At 37.8% G+C, this 10,000-nt stretch overlaps 2 long non-coding RNA genes across 11 annotated transcripts in view; one reads left to right on the plus strand and one right to left on the minus strand.

Annotated features, from left to right (window-relative positions):
* The window catches only part of LOC127521705 (uncharacterized), a 2,711-nt gene extending 2,082 nt beyond the window's left edge, over nt 1-629 (plus strand). The window contains exon 2 of the long non-coding RNA XR_007932452.1: nt 1-629. This exon is cut by the window's left edge and continues 110 nt beyond it. This is a non-coding gene — a long non-coding RNA (uncharacterized LOC127521705).
* Nucleotides 1-10,000, minus strand: part of LOC127521703 (uncharacterized) — a 163,083-nt gene that overhangs the window by 74,554 nt on the left and 78,529 nt on the right. The gene's annotated exons all lie outside the window — the stretch shown is intronic.

Below are 10,000 nucleotides of genomic sequence, written 5' to 3' on the forward strand. Positions count from 1 at the left end.
ATCATCCCCTGTGAAGGCCTCATCGACAGCCAGTGGCACAGTTCCTCAACAGACTGTCCATACCAGCGTGATGAATACGATCCTCAACTGGATGGAACTGGAATAAATACTTTGACTGTTGCAATCCGATCGGACTCATTATGATTCAGGCAGCTATCATAAAGCACTGTTTGCTGTTGGCCAGAGGAGAACTGGCCCCCCGACTGAGCCTGGTTTCTCCCAAGGTTTTTTTTTTCTTCTCCATTTTAACACCTGTTTGCCACCTGATGTCACCTGTTGGAGTTTGGGTTCCTTGCCGCTGTCGCCTTTGGCTTGCTTAGTTGGGGACACTTGATATTCAACAGTGTTTTGATCTCCTGCATTGACACCATTGTATGAGAACTGAACTGAGCTGGATGATGACATCACTGTTCACTCCAGTGCTGATATAGATAAATTAACTAAATTAATAACTATTGATTCTTACATCGGAATGAATCAATACTGAATTTACTTAAGATGGATAATGACACCATTTTCTTTAAGAGCTGCTGTGCAGCCAAAATTATATACCGGTTATCACTGTAAAGCTGCTTTGACACAATCTGCATTGTTAAAAGCGCTATATAAATAAAGGTGACTTGACTTGACGTAGACTGGACAAGCATCCCACGTCATCCAACACACTCACACCCACCTATGGCTCACTACACACCTGTAAACTTGTGGTCACCAACTTCACGTCCACCTGCTTGCCATCAAGCCCCCATCAGGAAGAACAAACCAAACCCCAGTAGCCCGGCTTCCTGCTCCACCCACCACCGCCACACCTGCCAGTGAACTGAGCCAGATGCTGCACACACTGTGCAACCAGCTCCTGAGCAGATAAGAACATCATTCACAAACACTCTATTGACAAAAAAAATAAAAAATAAAATAAAAAATAATTGCACTAATGTAAATTGTTTGCCATTTTCACATGTACACCATACCTTCGCATGTTATTTTCTCTCTGTCTTCCCAAATAGGTTTATCTTTAATAATACTAATGCGTTCATTTCATATAGGTTGTTGGAATATTCAGGGTCTTCATTCTTCAATATTTGGTTCTAAAAGCACAGACCCTGAATTTCTGAAAAATATCAAAGATGCTGATATTATCATTCTCACTGAAACCTGGTGTAGAAATGATGTGCTTACCTACTGTCCCTGAGGCTACTATGAAGTAATTGTGCCCTCAGTTAAATTAAGTACAGTCCATCGTGGACGAGACTCAGGAGGAATTCTGGTGTGGTACAGGGAGGATCTGGCCAAACACATTTCTGTTAATATAGTTGGAAAATTTCATTGCTGGTTAAAACTAATCAAACAAATTGGCATTTCAACTACTGACACATATCTCTGTGCCATCTACATTCCTCCAGCAGAATCCCCTTACTATGATGAGGAATATCTGAACAACCTCCACACAGAAATCAGCCATTTCCAGGCCCAGGGAAATGTGCTGCTGTGTGGAGACTTCAATGCAAGAACAGGATCTGAACCTGAAAACATAGATCCAAAGGGCAATGAATATGTCTTTGGCCAAAACCCCCTGAGTCTCACAAAAAAATCTCCCACCAAGAAACAACCTTGACCAAACTGTAAATAAAAACAGTAGAGAGTTAGTGCAGCTCTGCCGAGCCTCGGGCCTGTACATTCTTAACAGCAGGATCAGAGGGGACTCTTCAGGGAGGTTCACGTGTTGTTCAGGTAGTGTAGTTGACTATGCCATCACTGACGTGGACCCTTCCTCCTTCAGTGCATTTACTGTCAAACAGCAAACTCCACTCTCTGACCATAACCAAACTAACATTTACATCAAAACACATCACACACCAGAACAAAACAGGCTGAAAACCTGCAAAATGTATCAGGTCCAGCAGAGATACAGATGGGCTCCAGACAGCCCAGACAAATTTATCCAAGCCCTCAAAAAAATGTAATAAATACATTTATTAATAAGAAATTTGAAACAGCTAAAGATGGTGTTAATTTGGCTACAAATGAAATCAATTGCATATTTAAAAAAGCAGCACAAAGGCAAAAAATATACTAAAAATACACCAAAAGATGAAAAATGGTTTGACTCAGACTGCAAAACATTAAGGAAACAACTTCGAAAATGATCAAATCTGAAACATGAACCAAACAACACAGACATCAGAACTGAATACTGTTCAAAACTAAAACAATACAAAGACACAATTAGAGTGAAAAAGCAACACCATCTGACCAAAAGTTTACAGAAAATAGAACATTCAGTAAATCAGAATCAGTTCTGGGATAATCTGAGCACAACAAAACCACAAGACCTATCAATACAAGATGGAGAAATCTGGACAAAACATTTTGAAAACTTATATAAAGAAATCCCACCAAAACAACTGAATGACGATTATAATCTGATCATCCAAAATCTACAAACTTATGAAGACACAATTAAAAATAATCAAAATCCAAAGCCAAAAATGTAAGAAATCTTGTGGTCCTGACAGCATTCTAGGTGAAATGCTGAAACACAGCACACCTGAGCTGCAGACGGCCGTGCTCAAATTATTCAACATTGTACTTAGTTCAGGCTGATTTCCTGACATCTGGAGCCAAGGACTTATTACCCCAATTCATAAGAGTGGGAATAAATCGGACCCTAATAATTTCAGAGGCATTTGTGTGAGCAGTAATCTGGGGAAGTTATTTAGCTGTATTTTAAACAATAGAATTGTAAACTTCCTTGCCGAACACAATGTCCTGAGTCCGCATCAGATTGGCTTCCTTCCAAATCACAGAACTACTGTACACATTTACACCCTACACACCCTAATCAATAAACACGTAAAACAGACCAAAATATTTGCATGCTTTGTCAATTTCAAAAAAGCATTTGATTCTATTTGGCACGACGAATTATATTACAAAATTTTACAAAGCGGTGTAGGGGGTAAAGTTTATGACATTATAAAATCAATGTATTCGAACAACAAATGTGCAATACGAATTGGCAACAAACATACAGAATTCTTCACCCAGAATAGAGGAGTACGGCAGGGCTGTCCAACACTGTTCAACATTTACATTAATGAACTAGCGGTGCAGTTGGAACAGTCTTCAGCTCCTGGACTCACTCTACAAGACAAGAACATCAAGCTCTTGCTGTATGCAGATGATCTGGTGACTACAGCAGCACCTGGACCTGCTGGAGAACTACTGCCAGAACTGGACCCTGGCAGTAAACCTCAAGAAGACCAACGTTATGGTCTTCCAGAAAAAGCCCAGATGTCAGGAACACAGATACCAGTTCAGTCTAGGCAGCCCCGCCCTAGAACACACGATGCAGTACACTTACCTCGGTCTGATCATCACTGCATCGGAGAGTTTCAGTATGGCAGTGAATGCTCTCAAAGATAAAGCTCGAAGAGCTCTATACGCCATCAAGAAAAGATTCCAAAACATTGAATTACCAAATCTTTGATAGTGTCATTCAGCCCATTGCACTGTATGGAAGTGAGGTTTGGGGTCTACTCAGTGATCAGAGCTACACTAGATGGGACAGACATCCAACAGAAGCTCTACACACAGATAATAATAGTCAAGTTAAGTCAAGTCACCTTTATTTATATAGCGCTTTTTACAATGTAGATTGTGTCAAAGCAGCTTTACAGTGATAACTGGTATATAATTTTGGCTGCACAGCAGCTCTTAAAGAAAATGCTGTCAACGTAGGCAGATGCAAAGCACTGTTGAATATCAAATGTCAAATGTCAAGTGTCCCCAACTAAGCAAGCCAAAGGCGACAGCGGCAAGGAACCCAAACTCCAACAGGTGACATCAGGTGTCAAACAGGTGGCAAATAGGTGTATAATAATGCATGTAGGGCAGAATTAGGCCGATTCCCATTGATTATTAATATGCAAAAAAGATCCCTCAAATTCTGGATGCATTTAAAATCAAGTCAAGATAGACAGAAAGATAGACAGACATACGGATAGACAGATAAACAGATAGACAGAACCTGTCGAGTGCTCATCTCTACACTAGCAGCTCATCACATGACTCTCTCTGACAGTGTTGAACTGTTCTACGTTCATAATAACAACAGCAGACGCGCTCAATCTAGGCTAACAGCTGTTAGCTGCTTTCTGCGCTAGCCGCCTTCCGCAGCGCTTTATGGAGATCCTAATGGAGTAATTTATGGAAGAAATAAAAACGTAACAGGTCATCAGCATTCCTCTTTTCTCCTTCGGCAGGATGCGTGATGGCACACGCACTTCACAGTCGTTAAACCCAACAGCCTCTGGAATGCTGGGAAGGAATAAAAGCACATGGGGGGGTTAATGGATTCGAAGGCAATCACATGGCGCCTATATGATGCTGAATCCGCTTATAAGACTTTAGATTCTATAATGTGATTGTTGGGATGTGTGGAGGAGGAATGGATTCAAGCGTGTGCGTTCGGTGTCGCGCAGGTAGAGGTATTACGATCTGCTTCCATCTGTTCAGGAGCCATAAAATCACACTAAACCTGATATAATTTCACAGTCTTACAGCCCGTTGAGAGCGGCACGCTTCACCATTTACAAACATTCCAATAGACTTCCAGATGAAAACTGACTAGAGATGGGAACTTAATTGTGGGAAACATTTTAGTGATTCTGTCTGTCAAAAAATAAAGTCCAAAGAAGATTTGTGTTGTTAAACTCATTTACAGTCATTTACAGTGAACAAAAGAGTGCACAGTAAGAGTATAGAGCTATAAAACAAATGTGGGCTAGATATTGTTGAGATCTCATGAGACACATGGAGTTTTAATATCAAGAGAAACATCTGAGAAGCTGGAGACTCCATTTAATGAGAAACAAGTGAGAAATGAAAGATCTCATGTGAGCTGTTTCTGTCAGATGTATAGATCTCTTCATGGCTCTTCTGGTGGCCTGTGATTGGCTGTTGGCTGTTTAGTGTGTTTAGCTTTGCAGATAAAAGTAAACTGGCCGTGACATGATTAATGGAGGCAATTTCGCTCAGCAGTCACACCACCATATTTGGTGGCAGTCAGTGTGTGTGTGTGTGTGTGTGATGACAGAATGTGGATGTGCGGATCATGCTGGTACAATGTCTGTTGTGTTTCTAAATGCACATGCATTAACACAGGCAATCACAAATGAGATCTTCTCTGAGACAGAAATGAAATGAAACTGAATCTTTTGCAGAAGTCTCCTACTTCTCAGATGTTTCTCCAGAAAAAGAAAAAAAAAGATTTTCTGACCACATTTGGTACATTGACTCACTTAATTTTGATGTATTTTTCAGAAAACAAGACTTAAGTCAATTTGCTTCTCACACTCTAAAAAATCGTGGGTTATTTTTTCTACCCAAATCCTTGGTTGAGCCTTTTGGGTCATTTCTTTGGGTGTTTTTACCCAGTGTTTGGGTAGTTTTTGTGTTACCCAGATCCTGGATCAGACGTAACAACCCAGTGTTTGGGTAGTTTTTGTGTTACCCAGATCCTGGATCAGACGTAACAACCCAGTGTTTGGGTAGTTTTTGTGTTACCCAGTTCCTGGGTCAGACGTAACAACCCAGTGTTTGGGTAGTTTTTGTGTTACCCAGATCCTGAGTCAGACGTAACAACCCAGTGTTTGGGTAGTTTTTGTGTTACCCAGATCCTGGATCAGACGTAACAACCCAGTGTTTGGGTAGTTTTTGTGTTACCCAGATCCTGGGTCAGACGTAACAACCCAGTGTTTGGGTAGTTTTTGTGTTACACAGATCCTGGGTCAGACGTAACAACCCAGTGTTTGGGTAGTTTTTGTGTTACCCAGATCCTGGGTCAGACGTAACAACCCAGTGTTTGGGTAGTTTTTGTGTTACCCAGATCCTGGGTCAGACGTAACAATCCGGTGTTTAGGTAGTTTTTGTGTTACCCAGATCCTGGGTCAGACGTAACAACCCGGTGTTTGGGTAATTTTTGTGTTACCCAGATCCTGGATCAGGCGTAACAACCTAGTGTTTGGGTAGTTTTTGTGTTACCCAGATCCTGAGTCAGACGTAACAACCCAGTGTTTGGGTAGTTTTTGTGTTACCCAGATCCTGAGTCAGACGTAACAACCCAGTGTTTGGGTAGTTTTTGTGTTACCCAGATCCTGGATCAGGCGTAACAACCTAGTGTTTGGGTAGTTTTTGTGTTACCCAGATCCTGAGTCAGACGTAACAACCCAGTGTTTGGGTAGTTTTTGTGTTACCCAGCTCCTGAGTCAGACGTAACAACCCAGCGTTTGGGTAGTTTTTGTGTTACCCAGCTCCTGGGTCAGACGTAACAACCCAGTGTTTGGGTAGTTTTTGTGTTACCCAGATCCTGAGTCAGACGTAACAACCCAGTGTTTGGGTAGTTTTTGTGTAACCCAGATCCTGGATCAGACATAATAACACAGAGGTTGAGTTATTTATTGCAAGGTTTTTTGCACCCTCTTCAGGAGAGAGCAGGCAAGCTCCGTCAAATTGGTGCATGTCTTCAGTAAAATACAGGTTTGTGTACGTTTTATTTAAACTAAAAATGCGTTATTGTTCTGTATATCATTTAATTTTATGCAAAGCAACATACAGGGGCGCGATGTGAGTCACCTAAAGGAGTGTCGCCTTGACAGAGGACAACAGAGACTGATCGATTACACTTGAATTACTTCTAAATGTTTAATTTTTACTTATAATATTTGTTAAACAAGCTTCAATGTAGGCAATATGTATTAAAAATGATATAAAATATGATATACTATAAAATGTGAGTGAAAATAAAGGAATTATCATGCAAACCAGTGGTTGTGTGGAGTATTTAAAAAAAGTTTAGAGGGTTTAAATTAATCCCTAAACATTAATTCATGTTTGAAGCAAAAATAAATAAATAAATAAACAACCCAATTTGCTGGGTAAAATGAACCCAACATGTGTTCTGTCCTATATTTACCCAGCCCTTGGTTGTTTTTTAGAGGGGCAAAAACAAGACAAAAATACTATGTAAGAAAACTATTTTTTTGCAGTGTATATTCTGCAATCAAAAGTCAAAGATCTCAATATGAACTCAAAGATTTCTCATTCAATGATCTGAATTCTATACTGTTACTGTTTGTCAACTAATGGATAATAGTTATCATACAGTAAGAATACAGTGCTATAAAACTAAACTGTGTGTATTTTAATTATCCTGAGAAATTCTGAGATTTCAACAAAACACTGAGCTAATAAAAAACAATAACAACATTCTCCTCCGGGTTGCTTCAAAATATGATCTGTAATTCTCAACAAATTAACACAAAAATGAGCTAAACAAAAAACTGACTCTCATAAATGAATAAATGCAGATTATTTAATTTCCCACTCTTATTATTGACTATGACATGAAACATTTAGTTGATGATAATGAGAAAACAGTGGCGTGAGATCATGAGGGATTCCCGTTTAATTATATATTAATCATTGATAAGATCAAATTCCCTCTGTTATTGATGTAAGACTGGACAAAGGAGAATATTGACGAACTGTCACCTGTCATAATCCATCAGCGCTCAAGGTCAGCCATCAATCACCTGAGCAAACACTGCTGCAGTAAATGAGACTTCAGTCAAACACACCAGTCTTATATCTCAAGATAATGTGTGTGTGTGTGTGTGTGTGTGTGTGTGTGTGTGAGTTTCTTTTTTTTTCAACGAAGAATAAAGGGGCGGGGCCTGGTTGAGTTAGTTAGTAGTGTGTTGAAACTGGCGGTTATGGTAAGGGGCAGGACATTTCCCAAACACCAATCACAATACACTGCTCCAGCCGACCAATCAGAGCACATTGTGCGTTTCAGAAGGAGGGGCTTCATAGAGACAGGAACTAAACAGAGCGTTACTGACAGACTGGGAAGAGAGGAGCTGAACAATGGAGAATATGAGGAAAATAATCAACATTCAAGCAGGAAAACCTGTTCTAGTAGAGCCCAAAAACAACATCAGGACTTTGTAAAAGGTCATAATATGGCTTCTTTGACATTACTCAAAGAGAAGCGTCTTATTGGAGAAGGAATTCATGAAACACGAAGCAAGTCCAGTTTGATTTGATTCATCTGTCCATCAGATTGGACGGGACCGCCGGAGACCAGAGGAAGTGATGGACGTGTTTCCTTTCAGAAGAGATGTCCGTCCTTCTGCCTGTCACTTCCTGTTCTTCAGATATCAGTGAGAAGCTTCAACCTCTGAACCGCTCTGAATCGACTGGCTGCGTCCCAGATGAACATCTCAACTACATCCTCAGCTCCAAACCTATTTAATTGAGAAGATTGATCGGTCCAGACTAAAGAGAGATGTACAATGAGAATCAGATACAGAATCAAAGGAAATCTTCCTGCAAAGAATTAATTAGAATGATTCTCCAAGGGAATGAAACATCAATCTCATAAAGACATCAGAGAGGCGACCATCAACTCAACCAAACTCATGCACTGATAAACCATTCACAATAAGACCAGGAACATGTATGAAAAATTCATTTTTCAGGCTGACTTCCAGTCCAGTAGTAAAATTACACCATATCTACACTGGACACCTAAACTAGATCCTTCATGATAATATATGCAAGCACTTTTAATTTGCCCCATTTCAACATTTTACTGACCAGACTGAAAATAATAATAATACATTGAAAAAATACATATAATATAATAATAGAATAGAATAAAAATATAATACAATTTTATATATTATTTATATACATATAATTTTTTAATATTATGTAATCTTGATATCCAAATGTAATTTTATATTAATATTATTACTAAATTATTACTATTATGACACTTTTATTACTATTAAACAAACTAAACAGCCAACTATTATTAAAATATATTATAATATAATTTAAATATACATATATATAATTATTAATATTATATATATATATATATATATATATATATATACATATATATCCTTTATTATTATAGAATATAATAAAAATTATATATAACAATTATAAAATATATAACAATTATAAAAAATTGTATATATAATTTAGACAGTATATTAATAATAAAAAATAATTAAAATAATTTTTATTAATATTTATTATTAATATATTATTGTTTATTTATTTATTTCATTATATATATATATATATACACACACACACAGTATATGTATACAGAATATATATATATATATATATATATATATATATATATAATAAAGTATAGTATTGTAATATAATATTAAAAATCAATATAACATTCTAAAATATGAATATATTAATGCAGTGAACTTGTTATAAATTATAATTATTATATTAGCAAGATATATTATAATATTAAAACTAGCTATTCTAGAATATGATTGTGTGATTGATCAAATATTTCATTTTACTTTGGCATTACATGATATTCCCGTGTTACAGTTTAACCATGCAGTGTTAATAAAAATATAAAATTTTTATTATAATATAACACATTTATATTATATAATTAATATTAACTATCATATTTTTACACAAATGAATGATGAAATGCTTTCAACAGAGTTTAATTTTACTCTGATATTCTATATACAATATTATAATATAATATTAGATATTCTATTTTAATACAAATGAATGCAACATATCACTATATTTTCATCTTACTCTGACTAACAAACTTTCTGGTGTTTGTTGCATCCTGATTATAACCTCAAAAAAACAGTGTCTGACGCAACAGAAATCAGCAAACACATCAGGTGAGATGATCTAGTTTCAGCTGCCTTTGAAATCTCTGGCACGTCAGTCGGTGCGGTTTGTGCCCTGTGACGGAGGCGGCGCGGGGAGGTGATGCTGTCAGAACATCTGTGCCACCGCACGAGTCTGCCACCTCCCAGCGTGGAGCCGCACAGTCTGCGCCCGCCACGACAAGTTCAAGAAAACCTGAGCCAGAGTCGGGAATCAAAGGGAAGGAAATTGGCAGCACTATCAGTGAGTCAGAGGATCC

The sequence above is a fragment of the Ctenopharyngodon idella genome, chromosome 10 (genome assembly GCF_019924925.1).
Source record: "Ctenopharyngodon idella isolate HZGC_01 chromosome 10, HZGC01, whole genome shotgun sequence".
Taxonomy (NCBI): Eukaryota; Metazoa; Chordata; class Actinopteri; order Cypriniformes; family Xenocyprididae; genus Ctenopharyngodon; species Ctenopharyngodon idella.